Raw genomic sequence first — 23,166 nt, forward strand, 5'->3', positions numbered from 1 at the left:
CCTGTGTCAAAGTGAAGGACATATTGCTGAGTCTCAACTAGCTGATTATTAACCATGCATCTTACCAAGGAAGTTGGTGATATAAGCAACTGAATTTAAAAACGTGATACAAATTTTGAGTTGATTTGAGTGCTTGGCTACATCATTCAAATAGAGAAATTGCTTTGGGATTGGTCGGTCTGTGTGTGTGACACAAGCTCCACCCTGAGCCTGGCAAAGTCCAAGTCCAGTTTATGTCATATGTGCAAGTGCATTAAAGATTAAAGATCAGCTTTATTGTCAGATATACATCGAAACATAGAGTGAAATGCATTGTTTGTACCATTGACCAACACAGTCCGAGGATGTGCTGCGGCAGCCCACAAGTGTCGCCATGCTTCCGGCACCAACATAACGTGTTCATAACTTGCTGATCCTAACCCATACATCTTTGGAATGTGGGAGGAAACTGGAAGACACAGAAAAACCACACAGTCACAAGGAAAACATAAAAAAAATTCCTTAAAGAGAGTGCAGAACTGAACACATGGTGCTGAATCTGGTGGAATTTATTTATTGTTATTGTGAGAAAAATCTGTCCTTCATACTGTTCGTACAGATCAAATCATAGTGCGCTGATGTAGAACAAGGTAAAACAATAATAATTCTCACAACTACCATTGGGCGTGGGGTACAGAAGGCTTAATCCACCAGATTCAGGAGCAGTTATTACCGACAACCATCACACCACAACTCTGAACTGACTCACTTTCAAAGACTCGTAAACTCATGTTCTCAGTATTATTAATTTATTTGCACAATTTGTCTTTGTTTGCACATTCGTTGTTTGTCAGTCTTTATGCATAGTTTTTTTCATAAATTCCATTGTATTTCCCTGTAAGTGCCTGCAAGAAAATGAATCTCCAAGTAGTAGATGAAGTACAGCATATATACGTTGATAATAAATTAACTTTGAACTTTCAGTAACAGAATGCAGAATGAAGTGTAACAGCTACACATGGTGGAGTAGGACTTTGGCCTTCTGTACCTTCTCCCCAATGGTAGCTGTAAAAGAAGTCGGTCATGGTTTATTGGAATGAAGACAGCTGCAGATGTTAGATTGTTTGCATGATGATCAGGCTGATAGAAATAAAACCTTCAGACTCTACAGGCTTTCCATGAGCCAAGGATGAGTTTTGTAAAGTGAAATGTCGAAACAACAGCTAGCTAATTTTCAACAAAATGATGAGATAATAACCAGATGTTCTGTTATCAGTTGCAAAACTAGATCGTCCATCACCTCTTAATTATTCTGACACAGGAGGCTATTCAACCCATTTGATACATGCTGGCCTCTTATTTCCCTGTATCCCAGCAACTTAGTCTCTCACATACTTATCAGCTCTGCTTTGCTTCTTTTGTGACTTAACTACACTGAAGGATAGACAGGAGATGCTGCAGATGCTGGAAATCTTGAGCAAAGCACGGAAAATACTGGAGAAACTCAGCAGTTCAAGCAGCATAAAATGTAGGTCTTTCAGGCCAAGATCCTTCATCAGGATTAGGGTTAGGGTTAGGTCTCAGTCTGAAACTTCGACTGTTTATTCCCCTCCATAGATGCTGCCTGACCTGCAGAGTACCGCCAGCAGAATCAGGAACAAAGTCAGAATCAAGATTAATATCACTGGCTTATGTTGTGAAATATGCAACATCAGTACATTGCTATACACGCAAACACAAAGAAATCTGCAGATGCTGGAAATTCAAGCAACACACACAAAATGCTGGTGGAATGCAGCAGGCCAGGCAGCATCTATAGGAAGAAGTATAGTCGATGCTTGGGCCGAGACACTTCGTCAGGACTAACGGAAAAAAGAGATAGTAAGAGATTGGAGAGGGGGAGGGGGAGATCGAAATGATAGAAGACAGGAGGGGGAAGGATGAAGCTAAGAGCTGGGAAGTTGATTGACAAAAGGGATACAGAGCTGGAGAAGGGGGAGTATAATAGGACAGAAGGCCTTGGAAGAAAGCACCAGAGAACAGGCAAGGAGTTATTGTGAGAGGGAAAGAAAGAGAGAAAAAAAGGGATGGAGTAAGAAGAGGAGGATGGGCATTAACAGAAGTTAGAGAAATCAATGTTCATGCCATCAGGTTGGAGGCTACCCAGACTAGCCAACAATATAAAGCAGGATATTGTCCTGATATTGATATTGTCCTGACAAAGGGTCTCGGCCTGAAACGTTGACTGCTCCTTTCAACGGATGCTGCCCGACCTGCTGAGTTCATCCAATTTGTCTGTACGTGTTGATTTGACCACAGCATCTGCAGTGTACTTTGTGTTTAATATAAAGCAGGATACCAGAAGTTTTCTTCAGTTATATAAAGAGTAAAAGGGAGGTGAATTGGTTTTGGACTACTGGAAAGTGATGCTGGTGAGGTACTAATGGGGATAAAGAAATGGCAGATGAACTTAATGGGTACTTTGTATTTGTCTTCACTATGGAAGACACTAGCGGTGTGTCAGAGGTCCATGAGTGTAAGGAGCAGGAATGAGTGCCATTGCTATTACAAAGGAAAAAGTGCTAGGCAAACTCAAAGGTCTTAAGGTGGATAAGTCACCTGGATCAGACAGACTACATCCCAGAGTCTTGAGAGAGGTTGCTGAAGAGATAACGGATCCATTGGTTAAGAATCACTTGATTATTCAAGAAAGAGAGTAGAGATAGCCCAGGAAATTATAGACTAGTGAGTCTTACTTCAGTGGTTGGTAAGTTAATGGAGAAGATCCTGAGAGGCAGGATTTATGAACATTTGGAGAGGAATACAATGATTAGGAATAGTCAGCATGGCTTTGTCAAAGGCAGGTTGTGCCTTACGAGCCTGATTGAATTTTTTGAGGATGTGACTAAACACAATGATGAATGAAGAGCTGTAGATGTAGTGTATATGGATTTTAGCAAGGCATTTGATAAGATACCCCACGCAAGGCTTTTTGAGAAAGTACGAAGGCATGGGATCCCAGGGGACATTGCTTTGTTGATCCAGAACTGGCTTGTCCACAGAACACAAAGAGTGGTTGTAGATGGGTCACATTCTGCATGGAGGTCAGTGATCAGTGGTGTGCCTCAGGGATCTGTTCTGGGATCCTTACTCTTCATGATTTTTATAAATGACCTGGATGAGAAAATGGAGGGATGGGTTAGTAAATTTGCTGATGACACCAAGGTTGGAGGTGGTGTGGATAGTGTAGAGGGCTGTCAGAAGTTACAGCGGGACATTGATAGGATGCAAAACTGGGCTGAGAAGTAGCAGATGGAGTTCAACCCAGATAAGTGTGAGGTGGTTCATTTTGGTAGGTCAAATATGATGGCAGAATATAGCATTATTGGTAAGACTCTTGGCAGTGTGGAGGATCATAGAGATCTTGGGGACTGTGTCCTTAGGACACTCAAAGCAGCTATGCAGGTTGACTCTGTGGTTAAGAAGGCATAGGGTGCATTGGCCTTCATCAATCGTGGGATTGAGTTTAAGAGCCGAGAGGTAATGTTGCAGCTATATAAGACCCTGGTCAGAACCCACTTGGAATACTGTGCTCAGTTCTGGTCACCTCACTGCAGGAAGGATGTGGAAACCATTAAAAGGGTGCAGAGGAGATTAACAAGGATGTTGCCTGGATTGGGGAGCATGCCTTATGAGAATAGGTTGAGTGAACTCGGCCTTTTCTCCTTGGAGCAACGGAGGATGAGAGGTGACCTGATAGAGATGTATAAGATAATGAGAGGCATTGATCGTGTGGATAGTCAGAGGCTTTTCCCCAGGGCTGAAATGGCTAGCGTGAGAGGGCACAGTTTTAAGGTGCTTGGAAGTAGGTACAGAGGGGATGTCAAGGGTAAGTTTTTTATACAGAGAGTGGTGAGTGTGTGGAATGGGCTGCCGGCGACGGTGATGGAGGTGGAAATGGTAGGGTCTTTTTAGAGACTTCTCGATGGGTACATGGAGCTTAGAAAAATAGAGGGCTATGGGTAAGCCTAGGTAGTTTTAAGGTAAGGACATGTTCAACACAGCTTTCTGGGCCGAAGGGCCTGTATTGTGCTGTAGGTTTTCAACGTTGTTATGTTTTGTCACAGACTGTGGTGGAGGTCAAGTCCAGGAATAGATTTAAGGCGAAAGTTGATCATTTCCTGATTGGTCAGGGCATCAAAGGATATGGCGAGAAGGCATAATACTATAAAACGTATTCACCCCCCCCCCCCCATTGGAAGTTTTCATGTTTTATTGTTTTAGAACATTGAATCAGAGTATATTTAATTTGGCTTTTTTTGACATTGATAATTAGAAAAAGACTCTTTTGTGTCACAGTGAAAACAGATCTCTACAAAGAGATCTAAATTAAATGCATATGTAAGACATAAAGTATTTATTTGCTTGAGTATTCACTAACTTTAATATCTTTAATATGACACACCAAATCATCACTGAAAAGCACAAGTCAGGAGATGGATACAAGAAAATTTCCAAATCACTGAATATCCCTTGGATACATTTAAGTTAATCATCAAGAAATGGAAAGAATATGCAGAGCTAAAAATCTGCCTCGAGCAGTCCATCCTCAAAAACTGATGGATGCTACTATGACAACTCTGGAGGAGTTACAAGCTTCAAAGGCTGAGATGGGAGAGATTACACAGACAACAACTGTTGCCCGGGTGCTTCACCAGTCTCAGTTTTGTTTTTTAAAAAATTTTTTATTAGTTTTTCAAAACATTATACAAAATTAAAAAACCCATATCCCAATGAGGAGCATTAATACAGTGCAAAATTAAGCATACAATAGCAATATGCTACAAAGGAAGAGAATTTAACAAAAAAGCACCTAAATTAAAGACAAGTAAGCTTAGTGTCCTCCCCAAGCCCCACAACACAAGAAAAAAACAACAACTCAAGACCAACCACCACACAATATAAAGAGTATAAGTCCAGACAGTCAAACTCCCAGACTGTGAATACACTTAGCAACAGAGGATAATAATGCCTACTACCAGAAAAAAAAAGGAGCTGAAAGCAAGGGACCGAAAAGAAGAGAAAAAAAAGAAAAAAAACCCTAGTCAAGAGGAAGGTTATGAAAGTACTCGATAAAAGGTCCCCAGACCTTATGGAACTTTAGATCCGAATTAAGAACTGAATAATGAATTTTTTCGAGGTCCAAGCAGGCCATAATGTCGTTAAGCCATTGTGCATGAGTGGGCGGGGCAACATCTCTCCATCTAAGGAGGATCAAGCATCTCGCCAGGAGAGAGGCAAAGGATAGTATTCGGCATTTGGTCGGACCCAGACATAAATCTGTCTCGCCCCAAAAACCGAACAGAGCAATTAAGGGGTTAGGTTCTAGGTGCTGATTCAGAATACCCGATAATGTAGTGAAGACATCTTTCCAGAATTTCTCCAAGCTAGGACAGAACCAGTACATATGGATGAGAGAGGCCACGCCCCTCTTGCATTTATCACAGAGCGGACTAATGCCAGGGTAGAATCGAGATAGTTTAGATTTAGACATATGGGCTCTATGAACAATCTTAAACTGTAAAAGGCAATGGCGAGCACAAAGGGAGGTTGAGTTAACCAATTTGAGAACTGAGTCCCAGCTCTCCTCGGATAAGGAGATATTTAAATCCTGCTCCCAGGCCATTTTAATTTTATCCACAGGGGCCCGTTGTAAGGCTGCTAGTTTATCTCGGATAATTGATATTAAACCTTTACCTAGTGGATTAATGGAAAGAAATAGGTCCATAGCATTTTTCGCAGACATTTCAGGAAAGTTAGGAATTAAAGGAGCAGTAAAGTGTCAGTTTTGGAGATATCTGAAAAAGTGAGCGTTAGGCAGGTTGAACTTAACAGAGAGCTGCTGAAAAGAAGCGAAGCGATTATCAATGAAGAGATCTTCAAAATGTCTAATGCCCTTCCTGTACCAAACATGGAATGCTGAATCGTACGTAGTAGGTAAAAAAAGGTGATTATGTGTGACAGGGCTAGAAACGGAAAACCCCTGGAAACCATAGCATTTCCTGAACTGAGCCCATATACGCAAAGTGTGTCTAACAAGAGGATTAGCTATTGATCTGGGCAGACTGCTAGGGAGTGCAGAGCCAAGAAGTGCAGATATAGATAATTCTTTAGTGGAGCTCAACTCCATTGCCACCCAGTTAGGGCACTCGGGTTGACCGTGGAAGAAAGACCAGAAGGCAGCACAACGTATATTAGCTGCCCAGTAATATAAGCGAAAGTTAGGTAAAGCCATGCCACCCTCTTTTTTAGATTTTTGGAGGTGGATTTTATTAATTCTAGAGCACTTATTCTGCCACAGATATGACAAAATAATAGAGTCTAAGGAATCAAAAAAAGATTTAGGAACAAAAATTGGGATAGATTGAAATAAGTATAAAAATTTGGGGAGAACATACATTTTAACAACATTAATACGACCTACCAAAGACATAGATAGAGGTGACCATTGTACCAGACTCTGTTTTATAGCATATGAAAGATTGACAAAGTTTTCACGAAAGAGATCTTTAAACTTCCTTGTGACTGTAATTCCAAGGTAAGTAAATTGATTATGGACTACTTTAAAAGGGAGATCACGAAATATTAGTTCTTGTGCTTCTTTATTAATTGGGAAAAGTTCATTCTTATGTAAATTGAGTTTATAGCCAGAGATCTGGCTAAACTGGTCAAGAAGTGAAAACATTAGAGGTAAGGATGTAGACGGATTTGAGAGAAAGAGTAATAAGTCATCAGCATAGAGAGAAACTTTATGCTCAACACCCCCTCTCCAAATCCCGGTCAATTCAGGACAATTTTGAAATGCTATCGCCAGAGGTTCTATAGCCAAATCAAAGAGAAAGGGACTTAAGGGGCATCCCTGACGGGTGCCACGTTTGAGATTAAATACTTGGGATTTCTGAAAATTAGTTAGAACAGAAGCAGTAGGACACAGGTACAGCAATTGGATCCAAGAGATGAAACTTTGGCCGAGGTCAAATTTTTCTAAGACTGCAAAAAGGTAGTTCCACTCTATACGATCAAATGCTTTCTCCGCATCAAGGGAGATAACACATTCAGGAGTCCCAGTTGGAACTGAGTATAAAATATTAAATAGACGCCGAATGTTAAAAAAAGGGATACGGTTTTTAATAAAGCCTGTTTGGTCATCAGAGATAATGGAGGGAATAACGGTTTCTAATCTATGAGCCAACACTTTAGCTAAGATCTTTACATCAACATTGAGCAGAGAGATTGGCCTGTATGAGGAACACTCTGTTGGGTCTTTGCCCTTTTTTAAAAGAAGAATAATTTAGTTTGGAGTTCAACGTGCTTCTTGTATAATTCAGGGTTCTTAGTTTGGGCATATATTTGATCCAAATCTTTAATCTGGTTAATGAGGTCTGCTCGATCTGCACGGGATCTTCTATTGAGATTTGCTGTGTAAGAGATTATTTGACCCCTCAGATATGCTTTCATGGCATCCCAGACAATCTGGGATGGCACTTCAGGTGATGTATTAGTGTTAAAATAAAAGGTTATCTGATCCTTAATAAATTTTACGAAATCATCATCCGATAATAAAGTTGAATCGAACCGCCAGTGTTTATTCCTCTGAGGGAGACCAGGAAAGTTCAAAGAGAGGGTAATTGGGGCATGGTCAGAAATCAGTATACTCTGATAGTCACAAGAGTGGGCAAATGGGATAAGTTGGTTATCGAGTAAGAAATAGTCAATTCTAGTGAAGGTATGGTGAACATGTGAGAAAAAAGAATAATCTCTCTCCATAGGATGGAGGAAACGCCATATATCAGAGATACCAAAATTAGAGAGAAACGATTGAATAGCTAAGGCAGATTTAGTAGGTGATCTGGTAACAGAGGACGATCGGTCCAGTTTAGGATCCAACCAACAGTTGAAGTCACCACCCAGTATAAGAGAGTATGAGTTTAAGTCTGGTAGTGAGGAAAAAAAACGTTCAAAAAAGTTAATATCAAAGTTGGGGGCATACAGGTTTGCTAGTGCAACTTTAGTGTTATATAGTTTACCAGAAACAATAATAAAACGGCCATTTGTATCACATATTTTATTATGGAGTTCAAAAGGAATATTTGAGTTAATGAGAATGGAAACTCCCCTAGCTTTAGCGGCAAAGGATGAATGAAAATGCTGACCCGCCCACTTTGACAGAAGCCGGGAGTTATCAAAACAACGAATATGAGTTTCTTGGAGGAAAGCAATGTCAGCTTTGAGTTGTTTGATATGTGAGAATACCTTCCTCCTTTTAACAGGGTGGTTCAATCCCTTTACATTCCAGCTCACGAATTTAAGTGCACTAGCCATTATCAATTACTAATGCATAAAAGGCAGCAGGCATATAAAAAGTCAAGCAGTACAATAGCAGTCTGGGAGCAGAGATGTAGACATAGATTCGTAAGGTCAAAATATAAACATGTCCTGAGCAATAAAGAGAGACAATAAATACAGTGAGTGATGTTGGAACTGGAAAATCCACCCCACCCGCACAACCCAAAACTAGACGGCTACCAAAACAAGTAGCTAGCTCTACCAAAAAAATTAACCCAAATACAACTTCCAGATCTGTGTCATTAACAACAGTTCCGTATAAATACTATAGCAAATAGTAACTAGTTTATGCACTAGAAAACATAACTACAGATTAGAACACCTTCTGCAGAAATATAAAACTTAATACAGAGAAAATCGGAAGAAAACCAAAACTAACCTACCCGCGAAAAATTATAGAAGAATAAAGTAAGAGAAAGGGAAAAAAAAGGTAAGAAAGAAAAAGAAAAATGAAGAGGAAGGGGAAAATTATAAATTCAAGACAAGTATTTATCAACCATTTACAGAGAAGGGAGAAAAAAATTCAGAGATTAGAAAAAAGGGGTGAAGAAAAGAAAAAAAAGGATAAAATAAATAAATATTTTTAAAAAAGGAAAAATAAATCAGCAATTAAACTGTGAACCAACAAACAGGGAGGCCTTCACTAAAGACTTTGAACCTCCAAAACAAGTTAGAGTTAGTTGTAGAACTCTGTAGGTAAAGTTATACAAGAATAAAAATAGATTACACACACACCAAATCCCGGGAGAGATTGTCAACAGCCCTTAAAGTTTCAATGAATAATGTCTGAGTGATTCAAGTGAAGTCCGAGTCCAGAAAAAGTAATTTTACTACGAGGAGTACTTATCCACCATTTTAGGAGGTCCGATCAGATTCCAAAGATGACTGGATAGCCGGAAGACTTGCCACAAACGCTTCAGCTTCCTTCGCTGATTTGAACCACTTGTATTTCCCGGTATTAAGCTTGATTCGTAGATCGGCAGGGTTGCGAAGAGAAGGTTTGAAACCACGATCAAAAAGCACTTTCATTGCGTCTTTAAACTCAGCGCACATCTTTAAGGTCTGGGGTGCAAAATCTTCCACAAAGCGAATGGTTGTATCCTGGAAAGGAAAAGACCCCCTGCGATGCGCCTCTACAATCAGACTGTGTTTTACCTGGTATTGATGGAAACACAAGACTACTGGTCGCAGATGGGAGCCCAGAATTCCGGAGGGAACATAAACTCTATGTGCCCGTTCGAGCTCGGGCGGCTTCGGAAGCAAATCTTTCCCAAATATCTCACAGAGAAACTCGATGAAAAACTTCACGGTTGATCCCTTTTCGGTCGCCTCTGGCAATCCAAGAATTCTGATATTGCAGCGTCTGCTGCGATTTTCGAGATCCACCATTTTGGAAAGAAGTTTGTTAGATTTTTCCTCTAAGCTGGAACAGAGAGTCTCCAAGTATCGAACACGATTTTCTAAATCTTCAGAAGTCAAATCGATGCGAGATAAGTGTTCAGCATGTTTGTCCACTTTATCGTTGATCCGATCCAGTTTGTCTTCTAACTGTTTGAAAGCAGTTTTAAATTCCTTTAAAATTTCATCTCGGAGCTTTCCGAGCGCAACCAGAGTCTCGTCCGAAGGGGTCATAGCTTCTTTTCTCCCGGATTTAGAACTCTTGCTAGACATTGTAAGTTAGATATATTCACAGGCAAGTAAGAGATACCGAAATAATTCCTAACTAAGGTTTAAAAAATGGAGACATTTAGTGCAAAGATAGCGACAGTAACGGAACAAAAGTTTGGAGCAGCTAAACAATCACCATCTTACCGGAAGTCCACCAGTCTCAGTTTTATGGGAGAGTGGCAAAAAGAAAGCCACTCTTGAAAAAATCTCACATGAAATCTCAGCTAGAGTTTGCCAGAAGGCATATGGGAGACTCTGAAGTCACCTGGAAGAAGGTTATATGGTCTGATGAAACCAAAATTGAGCTTTTTGGCCATCAGACGAAATGCTATGTTTGGCATAAGCTAAGCACCACACATCATAAAAAACTCGCCAACCCTACTGTGAAGCATGGTGGTGGCTGCATCATGCTGTGGGGATGCTTCACTGCAGTAGGCCCTGCAAGGCTTGTGAAGGTAGAGGGTAACATGAATGCAGCAAAATACAGGGAAATCCTCAGAGAAAAGCCTGATGCAGTCTGCAAGAGAACTGCAACATGGGAGAAGATTGGTTTTCTCGCAAGACAATGATCCCAAGCATAAAGCCAAAGCTACACAGGAGTGACTTAAAACAACAAAATTAATGTCCTGGATGGCCAAGTCAGAGTCCAGATCTCAATCCAATGGAGAATTTGTGACTGGACGTGAAAAGGGCTGTTCACTCATGATCCCCATGCAATCTGACAGAGCTTCAGTAGTCTTGTAAAGAAGAGTGGGGTAAAATAGCAGAATCCAGATGTGCAAAGCTGATAGAGACCTATCCACACAGACATTGGCTGTAATTGCTGCAAGAAGTGCATTTACTAAATACCCCCATTATTTCTCCGGCCTTATTTTCTAGTGGATCTACATCCACTCTCTCTCGATTTTATTCTTTATATACTTGGAAAAGCCTTTTCTATCCACCTTGATATTGTTTGCTCGCTTACTTTCATATTTTATCTTTTCCCTTTTAATGATTCTTTTAGTTGTTCTTTGTAGATTTTTAAAAATTTCCCAATCCTCTATCTTCTCACTAATTTTTGCTTTGTTTTATGCCCTTTTGTTTGCTTTTACATTGGCTTTGACTTCCCTTGTCAGCCATGGTTGTACTATTTACCATTTGAGTATTTCTTTGACTTTGGAATACACCTATCCTGCACCTTCCTCATTTTCCCAGAAACTCACGCCATTGCTGCTCTGCTGTCATTCCTGTCAGCATCTCATTCCAATTTATATTGGCCAACTTCTCTCTGATACCACTGAAATACTGTTATGTCAAACTTTTCTTTCCACCTATCAAATTTCAGGTTGAACTTAATCATTTTGTGATCACTACCTCCTCTAAGTTCCTTTTCCTTAATCTCCCTTTACACGTCCGGTTCATTAAATAACACCCAATCCTGTATAGCTGATCCCCTAATAGGCTCAATGACAAACTGTTCTAAAAAGCCATCTCATAGGTATTCAAAGAATTCACTCTTTTGGGATCCTTTACGAACCCGATTTTCCTAATCTACCTGCAAGTTAAAATTTTCCATAACTATCATAACGTTGCCCTTTTGACACACCTTTTCACTTTCTGTAGTCCACATCCCAGCTACTGTCTGGAGGTCTGAATATAACTGCCATCAGGATGCTTTCACCTTTGCAGTTTCTGAACTCAACTCACAAGCATTCGACAACCTCTGATCCTATATCACATCTTTCTAATGATTAGATGCCATTCTTTACCTGCAGAGCCACACCACCCCCTCTGCTTACCTTCCTATCCCTCCGATACAATATGTAGTCTTGGACATTCAGCAAATATATGGTGTATTTATAAATAAAGTAAATAAATAGTGCAGGAAGAAAGCAGAAAAGAAAAAATAGTGACGTAATGTACATGGGTTCATTGTCTATTCAGAAATCTGATGGCGTTGGGGAGGAAGTTGTTCCTGAGTGTGTGTCTTGAGTCTCCTGTACCTTCTCTTCAATTGTAGCAACAAAAGATGGGCACATCCTGGATGGTGGGGGTCCTTAATAACAGATGCCACCTTTTTGAGGCATCGCCTTATGAAAATGAGTTTTGCACAGTACTGTGCAAAATTCTGAGGCACCCAAGATGTTTAATATGGTTTGGGATGGTACGGCCTCCACAGAGCTCTAATCTCAACACTATTGAGGATGTGGGGTTACCTGGAGAAACAGAAGCAGGCCAGACAGCCAAAGTCTGCAGAAGAACTGTGGCAAGTTCTCCAAGATGCTTGGAGCAACCTACCAGCTGATTTTCTTCTACAACTGCATAACAGATGCAGTTTAAAAGACAAAGGGCGGCGACATCAAATATTGATTTGATTTAGGTTTTTAATGCTTACTGTTCTTTATAATTTTTTTGACATTTAGAAACTTCCCATTTCATTATTTTTGAAAGCATTTTCACTTTACAGAATTTTTAAGAGTTTTACACAGTACTGTGTTTTTTAAGTTAAAGATTAACTTACAGTAGCAGATAATCTTGCAGCTCTGCTTTGGACTGAGGGAGGAAACTGGAGTACTCTGGGGAAACACACACACAGAGAATGTAGAGATTCGTACAGGCAGCACCTGAGATCAGAATCTCTAGCTGTGTCCCTGAAGCTGCACTACCTGCTGTGCCACCGTGTCCCTCCGATGAGAAGTGACTGGCATATGTTGTGAAAATTGCTGTTTTGCAGCAGCAGTACATTGTAATACACTCTAATAAGAACTATAAATTACAATAAGAAATATATATTTAAAAATATGTAGTTCAAAAGAGAGAGCAAGTTCATGGATTCATTGTTCACTCAGAAATCTGATGGTAGAGGGGAAGGAGCTGTTCCTAAAAAGGGTGAGTATGTGTCTTCAGGCTCCTGTGCCCCCTCCTTGATGGTAGCAATGGGAAGAGAGGTGATAGGGTGCTGATGGATGCTGCCTTTTTGAGCCATCACCTTTTGAAGGTGTCCTTGATGCTGGGGAGACTAGAGTCCATGATGGAGCTGGCTGAGTTTATACCTTTCTGCAGCTCTTTCTGATCCTGTGCCTCCATACCAGATGGTTATACAACCAGTTAGAATGCTCTACACAGTACACCTCTAGAAATTTGTGAGTGTCTTTGATGGCATACAAAATCTCCTCAAGCTCCTAATGAAATATTGCTGCCGTCTTGCCTTCTGTGTAATTGCATCATGTTGGGCACAGGATAGATCTTCAGAGATGTTGACTCCTAGATTTGTAGTTTCCTAGTTTCAACTTTAAATGATGCAGTTGCAATGATAATTTTCCAAGCTAAGGGCACAGTTTATGAATGTGAAGGGCTCTGCACACTGAAAGTCAACATTAGGCTCTGATATGATCAGATTGTCTTTTACTCTGTATTTAACGACACAAAGTCTACTTGTTCAGTAAACACTGTGTGAGGTGAATCAGAGTTCACTTGTTCATTGGTCAGCTGGAAATTGCTCACCAGCTTCAGACAGAGGTCAAAAGCACCTGCACTAGGGCTTTATAAGACCATAAGACATAGGAGCAGAGTTAGGCCATTCAGCCCATTGAGTCTCCACCATTCCATCATGGCTGATTTACTATCCCTCTCAACCCTATTCTCCTGCCTTTTTTCTATAAACTTTGACACCCTGACTAATCAAGAACCTATCAATCTTCACTGAAAACACATCCAATGACTTGGCCTCCACAGCCATCTATGGCAATGAATTCCACAGATTCACTACCCTCTGGCTAAAGATATTCCTCCTCATATCAGTTCTGAATGGATTTCCCTCTATTCTGAGGCTGTCCCAACTGGTCCTAGACTTACGCACTATCCGAAACATTCTCTCCACATCCACTCTATCTTGGCCTTTCAATATAGGACAGGTTTTAATGAGATTCCCCCCCCCCCCACCCCCCACACTCATTCTTCTAAACTCCACTGAGTACATGTGACACATCTGGGCTAGACGGCTAGGGTGTGACGGCTGTGTCCCACAATTAATACATAATTCCTGACTTTCCTGCATTAATTGGGGTGGGTCTGATGACAATTATATGTAATTATTACATGTCAGTGTAATTACACATAATTATTTGAGGTTTAGAAATTTCTGTATAATTATATTTAAATATAAATCATATTAATCTACAAATGTCATTAAATGGAATTGTGAACTGATTGATTTGTTGCTCCGCTTCAGTTTAATTTCCTTCTTTGTGTATTCTGTCTGATGTGTTTCTTTTTCCTTCCTCTTTAATTTTATTTTGAAAGTCTGTCAGTGTGAAGTTTGTTTTTCCTGTCACTGGATGAGCCAACATGGGCTAGTCTCAATGAGGACAGGCAGGGACAATAAGTGAGGAGTTTTTCTGTTGATTAATTTCTCAGGATGTGGGCGTCACGGACAAAGCAGGTATTTATCACTTGTTCCTAGTTGCCCTTGAGGAGGCGTTGTGGAGCCTGCTTCAGTCCATTTCGTGAAGGTGCGCCTAATCATGCTGTTGTGCAGGGAGGACCAGCATTTAAACCCAACAACGATGTACAAACAGCTATATATTTCTAAATCAAGATATGTACATGTCTCTATCTATGTCATATTTATACTACAGTACTATAAAGCTGTGTGTTAGTTCCTAATAGTTATCAATAGAGGAATTCATCCAGAGTACATGATGAACAAAATCAGTGCAGACACCTCGTGCACATAGTGGGCTGCACTCTTACAATGCTATCAATGATTGCATCCTCCAAGTCTTCATTTTCATTGCAACATTCTAGATGATTTATCACTTCCTTCAAATTCATTGTCGTTCCTAACTTGTTGAAGTAGTGAAATCATTTGATTTTCACTCCTGGCCATTTCTGGCATCTGCAAGCCTGAATTCTTGAAACTGCAGTGAGTGAAACAGGTCAGAATTGTTTTAATAATATTCAGAATAATATTTTTTTTGCATTTGCTCAGTCTGTTCTATGTTCTTGTCTTTCATTGATTCTATTATGTTTCTTGGATTTAATGAGTATGCCCACAAGAAAAAAATCTCAAGACTGTATATGATGACAGGTATGTACTTTGACACTAAACTAACTTTGAACTGTATGTGCATATATGTGTGTATATGATATTGATATACATTAGACAGATGTGCTATGCATCTACAAAAAACTGCCTTTTGCAGATGATATCTGTTGTGTCTGATATCGAGGGAGAGTGCAGAGCACACACCAGTGTGGAAGCAGGCAGGATATTCAACTGAATTTTATTGACAACACTGCTTGTACAATATGTGAACTCCTCCCATGTGGGAGTGGCTAACTGAGTGGCAGAGGAATAACACCATTAACTTACTACCACAACATTTCCCCTTCTTGGAAAAGAAGGAAAAACTAGGTATAAACTATTTGTTTATAGAACTGCATTAAAATTCTAGTCACTGAAATTGAGTGATTCAGTTCACTTTACCCATAGCATGTAAGTTATAATCCTTACATAAACATAAAAAGAATTGCCAACATTATAACTGTTTTTCTTTTTGTTTTTAACAGTCCCTCTCTCTTTGATTTTCCTCTTTTTTTCCACCAATTCCTTTATTTAAGAACAGTCTCATTTTGTGAAATGTTTTCAGCATTAGAACTCTTTTTAAAAGGAGGGTAGACTACCTGAACACTCCAGCAAAGTGAGAGGATTACTCTGCCTCTTTAGTCACTTGCCCTAAGCTATTAGGTTATGGAGTATATCTCTGTGGTGGGACAGATAAACAACTATACAGGTTCCTGGAAGTGTTGAAGTGGATGGAGATTCTTGAACAGGTACGTCCACCTCAAGTAAGTGGTCCTCGTCATAAGGATCAGGCCACTGTTTTTCTTCTTCTGCCTTTCGTGGACTTTGAAGGCACACCTGATTTCACCTCGTGATGTCCTGATCACAATCACGGTACATGTTGCTTTGCCTTTTGATGGGCTGGTCTGGAACCCAGACAGCTTCACCACAGCAAGATTTTGCTCCGTGTCTGAGATCCATCGTGCTCTTCATTTTCTCATGTTGTGTTGTCTCAAAATTTCTCACTTTGTCCTGTAAATGGGGTTGGAGAAGGGAAGGAAGATGTGTCCTCAGTCTCTGTCCCATTGACAGCTCTGATAGACAGTCACAAGAGGTGTGAAGCAATAGGCTAGCAGTGCTTTGTAGGCGTCTTTTGCCTTCAGGAGGAGACTCTGCACTGCTCGTCCTGCTTCTCCATTTGCCTGTGGGTACCGTGGTGTGTGACCTCATAGTTCCTAGCAAAGGCTTTGAATTGCAAGCAGCTAAATTATGGACTGTTATCTGACACAAATGTCTCTGGTATTCCATGGCCAGTGAATCCAGCTTTTAGGTGCTATACAACTTCTGCTGAGGAGGTAGAGGACAGCCTGGGCACCTCAACGTTCCATAAGTAGTAATCCACAGTGAGAAGATACTTGTCTCTTTTCAGCTGAAAACTGTCTGTGCCTGTAATTTGCCATGGAAAGTCTGGGAGTTCTGCGGGTTCAGTGTGATTTCTGTGCAGTTTTCTGCATGTTTCACATTGATCTACATAATCTACGAGTTGTGTGCTCAGACCAGGCCACCACACGGATTGCCTTGCTGTTAGGTGACATTTTTCGATACTTTGATGTCCTTGGTGGATTTGCTAATGAGTTTAGCGTGCTTAGAAGCAGGAATAATGAGTCTGGAGCCCTTTAGTAGCAAGCCATCAAGAACAGTGAGTGTGTTTCTTTCAAGCCAGTAAGGTCTGAGTCTGTGAGCTCCTTTTAGAACAGCTGGCCTTCCATGCATACAGCGTTGCTAAACCTTGCTGCAGATTTGGTCCTTTTACAACTCAGCATGAATTTCATCCTGAACACATGCACACAGTTTACTCTGTGATGCAGGAAAGCTTTCACGTACCTGAGCTAAGTAGATGTTGGTATCTTCCATCCACTCACTTTCACATGGCATCCTTGACAGAGTGTCTGGTATTGTGAAAGATTTCCCAGGGACATGTTCCATGTCGTGACAATATCGCATAAGCCTCACTCTGCAGATGTGGAGGTAGGTCATCCATGTTTTTCAAGCTGAGGAGGCTGTCAAGTGGCTTGTGGTTTGTTTCAGGTAGGAATTTAGTGCCCCTCAAGAAGCAGCTGAAGCATTCACAAGCCCACACGAGAGCCAGCATCCCCTTTACAATTTGGGCATAGCACGATTCAATAGGAGTCAGTGCTCTTCACGCCACTGGTTTCCATATACTACTGCAGCTTTGCATGAGCACTCCCCCTAGGCCAAAGGAAGAGCTGTCAGCTGACTCCTTGGTTTGGATCAAAGAATGCCAATGTTGGCAGAGAGATAAGCTCTGCCTTAAGTGATGAGAATGATTTCTCCTGTGGCGTGTCCCAGGTCCAAACCTTTCCCTGATAGAGGAGGTCACGATGTGGCTTTGTTTTCTCTGCCAAATCTGGAATGAACTTTCCTAGCTGGTTTACCATGCCAAGGAAACTGCAAATCTCTAACACATTCATAGGTTGTTCCATGTTCCGAACTCCTGCCAGTTCGTGTGAGTCCAGTTGCATTCCCTCTGGTGATAGTTGGTAGCCTAAGGACTTCACCTCCAACTTGGAAGTAGGTACAGGGGGGATGTATGAGGTAAGTTTTTCACACAGGGAGTTGTGGAGTGTGCTGCCAGCAATAGTGGAAGAGGCGATACAATAGGATCTTTTAAGAGACTCTTAGGTACCTGGAGCTTAGAAAAGTAGAGGGCTATGTGCTAGGGAAATTCTAGGCAGCTTCTAGAGTAGGTTATATGGTCGGCATGACATTGTGGGCCGAAGGACCTGTAATGTGCTGTAGATTTCTATGTTCGATGTAACTTTGCAAATCCACATTTTTTTTGTTCAGGGCGAGTCCAGTCTGTTTCAGTTTCTCCAAGGCAGCTTCCTGTTCCTCACTTGCACCTCCAAAGATGAGTATGTTGTCCATGTGGCAGACTATCCATCCAGTCCCTCCAAAATTTGGTTCAGCCTCATGTGAAAGAGTTCAGGGGCTGATGAGATGCCAGAAGGGAGTCTCTAGACCTAGCACCCATATGGTGTGATAAAGGTTGTGAGCTTCTGTGACTCGGGAGCTAAATGGATCTGCCAGAACCCTGAGTTTGTATCTAGTTTGGTGAACAACTTTGCTCCACCCAGAATACTCAATGTCTGCTCAACAGAGGGCAAAATAAACTTCTCCCACCTCATTGCATTATTCAATTTTGTTAGATCAACATAGATTCTCACTGAGCCATCTGGCTGGGGAACAGGACAAATGCCTGCACACCAGTCAGTAGGTCCATTCACTCGAGTTATGATGTAAAGTGCCTCCATTCTGTCAGGTTCAGATTTGTTCATCTGTGGGAGTGGTATATGCCTCTCTGTGGTCAGAGAGTACAGCCCAATTCCTGGCCTCAGTTAGATAAGGTAATCTTCTTTCTACACCCCCATGCCTGTGAACAACTCTGGGTTCTTCTGCCAATGAACATTGCTTAGGAGATCCAGCCTTGCATGAAGTTCAACTTCTCGATGGCATGTTACTGGTGAGAAGAGATTCTGAGCAACATAGTGTGGTGAATTACATATACCTGTCTGCACACACCCCTCTGCTGACTGCTCCTGTGGCTCCTCCCACAGACCCCTGTATAAAAGTGATTGGAGGCACTGCTCCTCCCTCAGTCTCCAGGATGTTGTGTGGTGGTCTCTTGCAGCTAATAAAAGCCTATCGTTCGCCTCCCGTCTCCGAGAGTTATTGATGGTGCATCAAATAGACAGCCTGTTTTAACTATTTCTTGTTTTTATGGATGGAAGTCATAAATATTCTTTTCACACTGAGCTTCTGTAAATATTCCTTTCACACTGAGCATGAACACTTTCTTTGTTAGGTTTAGCATAATACTTGTTTTTTCACCAGTTTTGTGAACAGACATTCAGGGACGGCTGTGACATCTGCCCCAGTGTCCATTTTGAATGTCATTGCCTCATTTTGCAACTGAATCATGGCACACCAACCTTGTCTATTTGAATCTAGAGCCCCAAGGAAAGCTGTCTCTTTGTCTGAATCATGGTCTTCTTTGACCTGCTGAAGAAATACCTTTGAGTGACACTGAATTTATAATGTCCAACTCTATTGCATTGGTAGCATTTCACTTCTTTTGCTGGACATGGAATGGAGACTTGCCACATGTCCTGTAGTTGAGCATTTTACCTGCACTTTGTTCTGCTTGTCTGTTTTGTTTGAGCTCAGCTCCACTGTCACATCTTTCTGACTGCACCTTGTTTCTACGTTTCTTTTTGTCCTGCTTCTATTTTTACCTCAACGTCATTTCCTTGCCTGAGTTCTGCCTGTTGCTGGCAAACATTCTCACTCTGCCTGATCATAGTAATGGCTTTCTCTAGTAAGAGGTTTGCCTGTAGCTGAAGTCTCTCAGACAATTTGGTGTCTAATAGCCCAACAACAATCTCGTCTCTAATCAGCTCATCTCTCAGATTTCCAAATGCGCTGTTGTCTGACAAGGCGTACAAGGTTGTGATGAAGTCATTTACACTTTCATCTGCCTCCTGTTTAATGGAGTTAAATTTTGCCCTCTCATGTCACATCTCACTTTTCTGTGAAATGTTCTTTGAATTTGTCCTGCATTGCTTTGTCCTGCTTTTTCTGAGCATCTGTCAGTCCTAGTTCACCCATGATGTCATCTGCTTTGTCACCATGCAGTGTATCAGTGGGCTTATATGATGCTGTTCTGAAGTCTGATGAGATTACTTGCACCCCTCAGTCTCTAAAAGAGTCTGAGCTATCTCTCAAAGACCCCTGGTTTAGAGAAATCAATTGTCTTTATTAGATAAGTTACAGATTGCTAGGTATGATGTTGTGGCCATCACTGAATCATGGCTGAAGGATGGTTGGAGTTAGGAGCTATATGTCCAAGGTTACAAATCGTATCGGAGGGATAGGAAGGTAGGCAGAGGAGGAAGCGTGGCTCTACTGGTAAAGAATGGCATCAAATCAGTAGAAAGATGTGACGTAGGATCAGAAGATGTTGAATCCTTGTGGGCTGAATTAAGAAACTGCAAGGGTGATATGACCCTGATGGCAGTTATATACAGGTCTCCCAACAATAGCCGGGAGGTGGACCACAGATTACAACAGGAAATAGAAAAGGTGTGTTGAAAGGGCAATGTTATGATAGTCATAGGAGATTTTAACATGCAGGTTGGTTGGGAAAATCAGATTGGTAATGGATCTCAAGAGAGTGAGTTTGTTGAATGCCTATGAGATGGTTTTTTAGAGCAGTTTGTCATTGAGCCTACTAGGGGATCAGTTATATTGGATTGGATGTTATGTAATGAACCAGAGGCGATTAGGGAGCTTAAGGTAAAAGAACCCTTGGGAACCAGTGATCACAATATGACTGAGTTCAACTTGAAATTTGATAGGGAGAAATTAAAGTCTGATGTAGCAGTGTTTCAGTGGACTAGGGGAAATTACTGTGATATGAGAGAGGTGTTGGCCAAAGTAGATTGGAAGGAGTTGTTGGCAGGGATGACAGCACAGCAACAATGGCATATGTCTCTGGGGATAATGAGGAAGGCGCAGGACATGTGTATTCCAAAAATGAAGAAATACTCAAATAGAAAAATAGTACAACTGTGGCTGACAAGGGAAATCAAAGCTAATATAAAAACTAAAGAGAGGGCATACAACAAAGCAAAAAATAGTGGGAAGATAGAGGATTGGGAAGTTTTTAAAAACCTACAAAGAGCAACTAAAAGAATCATTAAAAGGGAAAAGATGAAATATGAAAGCAAGCTAGCAAGTAATATCAAGGTGGATAGTAAAAATAAAAGAGAGATGAGAGTGGATATAGGACCACTAGAAAATGAGGCAGGAGAAAGAATAACAAGGGACAAGAGATGGCAGATAAACTATATGAGTATTTTGCATCAGTCTTCACTGTGGAAGACACTAGCAGTGTGCCAGATGTTAAAGAGTGTGAAGGAGGAGAAGTGGGTGCAGTTACTATTACAAGGAAGAAGGTGCTCAAAAAGCTGAAATCTAAAAGTACATAAGTCACCAGGAACAAGTGACTTATGAACTGCAGCCTAGGGTTCTGAAAGAGGTGGGGGTAGAGATTGTGGCTTAGCAATGATCTTTCAAGAATCATTGGACTCTGGCAAAGTGCCAGAGGACTGGAAAATTGCAAATGTCACTGCACTCTTTACGAAAGGAGGAAGGTAGCAAAAAGGGAATTATATACCAGTTAGTCTGACCTCAATGGTTGGGAAGATGTTGGAGTCAATTGTTAAGGACAAGGTGATAGAGGACAAGATAAGACAAAGTCAGCATGGTTTCCTTAAGGGAAACTCTTGCCTGATGAACCTGTTGGAATTATTTGAGGAGATTACAAGTAGGATAGATAAAGGGGATGCAGTGGATGTTGTACATTTGGACTTTCAGAAGGCCACACATGAGGCTGCTTACCAAGTTAAGAGCCAATGGTATTACAGAAAAGTTACTAAGATGGTTAGAGCATTGGCTGATTGGAAGAAGGGCAGCGAGGTGGAATAAAAGGTTTTTTTCTGGTTGGCTGCCAGTTAGTGGTGTTCCGCAGGGGTCAGTGTTGGGACCACTTCTTGTTATGCTATATATAAATGATATAGAAGATGGAACAGATGACTTTGTTGCCAAATTTGAAGATGATACAAAAATTGGTGGAGGCGCAAGTAAGTTTGAAGAAACAGGTCAGATGCAGAAGGACTTAGACAGATTAGGAGAATGGGCAAGAAAGTGGCAAATGAAATACAATGTTGGAAAATGCATGGTCATGCACTTTGGTAGTAGAAATAAATGTGCAGACTATTTTCTAAATGGGGAGAAAATTCAGGAATCTGAGATGCAGAGGGACTTGGGAGGTCCTGTGCAGAACACCCTAAGGGTTAACTTGCAGGTTGAGTTGGAGGTGTGGAAGGCAAGTGAAATGTTTGCATTCATTTCAAGAGGTCTGGAATACAAGAGCAGGGATGTGATGCTGAGGCTTTATAAGGCACTGGTGAGGCCTCACCCTGATTATTGTGAACAGTTTTGGGCCCCTCATATTAGACATTGCTGACGTTGGAGAGGGTCCAGAGGAGGTTCACAAGGATGATTCCAGGAATGAAAGGGTTATCAGATGAGGAATGTTTGATGGCTCTGGGTCTGTACTCACTGGAACTTAGAAGGATGAGGGGGGATCTCATTGAAACCTTTTGATTGTTGAAAGGCCTAGACAGAGTAGATGTGGAAAGGATGTTTCCCATGATGGGAGGGTCTAGGACAAGAGGGCACAGCTTCAGGATAGAGGAGTGGCCTTTCAAAACAGAGATATGGAGAAATTTCTTCAGCCAAAGGGTGGTGAATTAGTGGAATTTGTTGCTACGTGCAACTGTAGAGGTGAGGTTGTTGGGTGATTGATAGGTTGAGAGATTGATAGGTTCTTGATTGGACACGGCATCAAAGGTTACAGGGAGAAGGCTGGGAACTGGGGTTGAGGAGCAGAAAAGAAAGGATCAGCCATGATTGAATGGTGGAGCAAACTCGATGGGCCAAATGGCCTAATTCTGCTCCTATGTATAATGGTCTAAGTAGATGTAGATACTGCAGGTATTTGCACCATTTCCTGTTTGTTTGTTTAGTATTTTATTTATTTGGATTACAAATATGATTTTTATTTCTCTTTCCCTGAGAATTTGACTGACTTCTCTGCTGTGCCTGTCTCTGTGCACTTCCCTGGGCTAGTGACCCATAGATTATTAAACATATCCACTTTTGGGTGTAGCTTTAAGGTGTTGCCTAGCAACCCTCGCCAATTCTCAGCTCATACACATACAGTTCGCAAATAGCACAGGCAGTGTAAGTTGATAAGACTGTCCATATTTTTCATATATATATAAAAACAAGAACTGTCTTACTGTAAATCCTTTCTTGTTGGGGATCTCCTTTGGTTTGTAGCCTGGATTCATCAACAATCATCCACTCTGACACCATGTTGTGTCCACTATCGAGGGTGAGCGCAGAGCACACACCAG

General features: G+C 41.2%; 1 long non-coding RNA gene across 1 annotated transcript; it reads right to left on the reverse strand.

The window, feature by feature from the left end:
• Nucleotides 1-282: 282 nt before the first annotated feature.
• On the reverse strand, nucleotides 283-23,166 carry LOC140741007 (uncharacterized). The gene is made up of 3 exons (XR_012101986.1): nucleotides 23,050-23,166; nucleotides 19,114-19,180; nucleotides 283-448 (listed from the first exon to the last, which is right to left on the reverse strand). It is a non-coding gene; the product is annotated as an uncharacterized lncRNA (long non-coding RNA).

The sequence above is a fragment of the Hemitrygon akajei genome, chromosome 17 (genome assembly GCF_048418815.1).
Source record: "Hemitrygon akajei chromosome 17, sHemAka1.3, whole genome shotgun sequence".
NCBI classification, from domain to species: Eukaryota; Metazoa; Chordata; class Chondrichthyes; order Myliobatiformes; family Dasyatidae; genus Hemitrygon; species Hemitrygon akajei.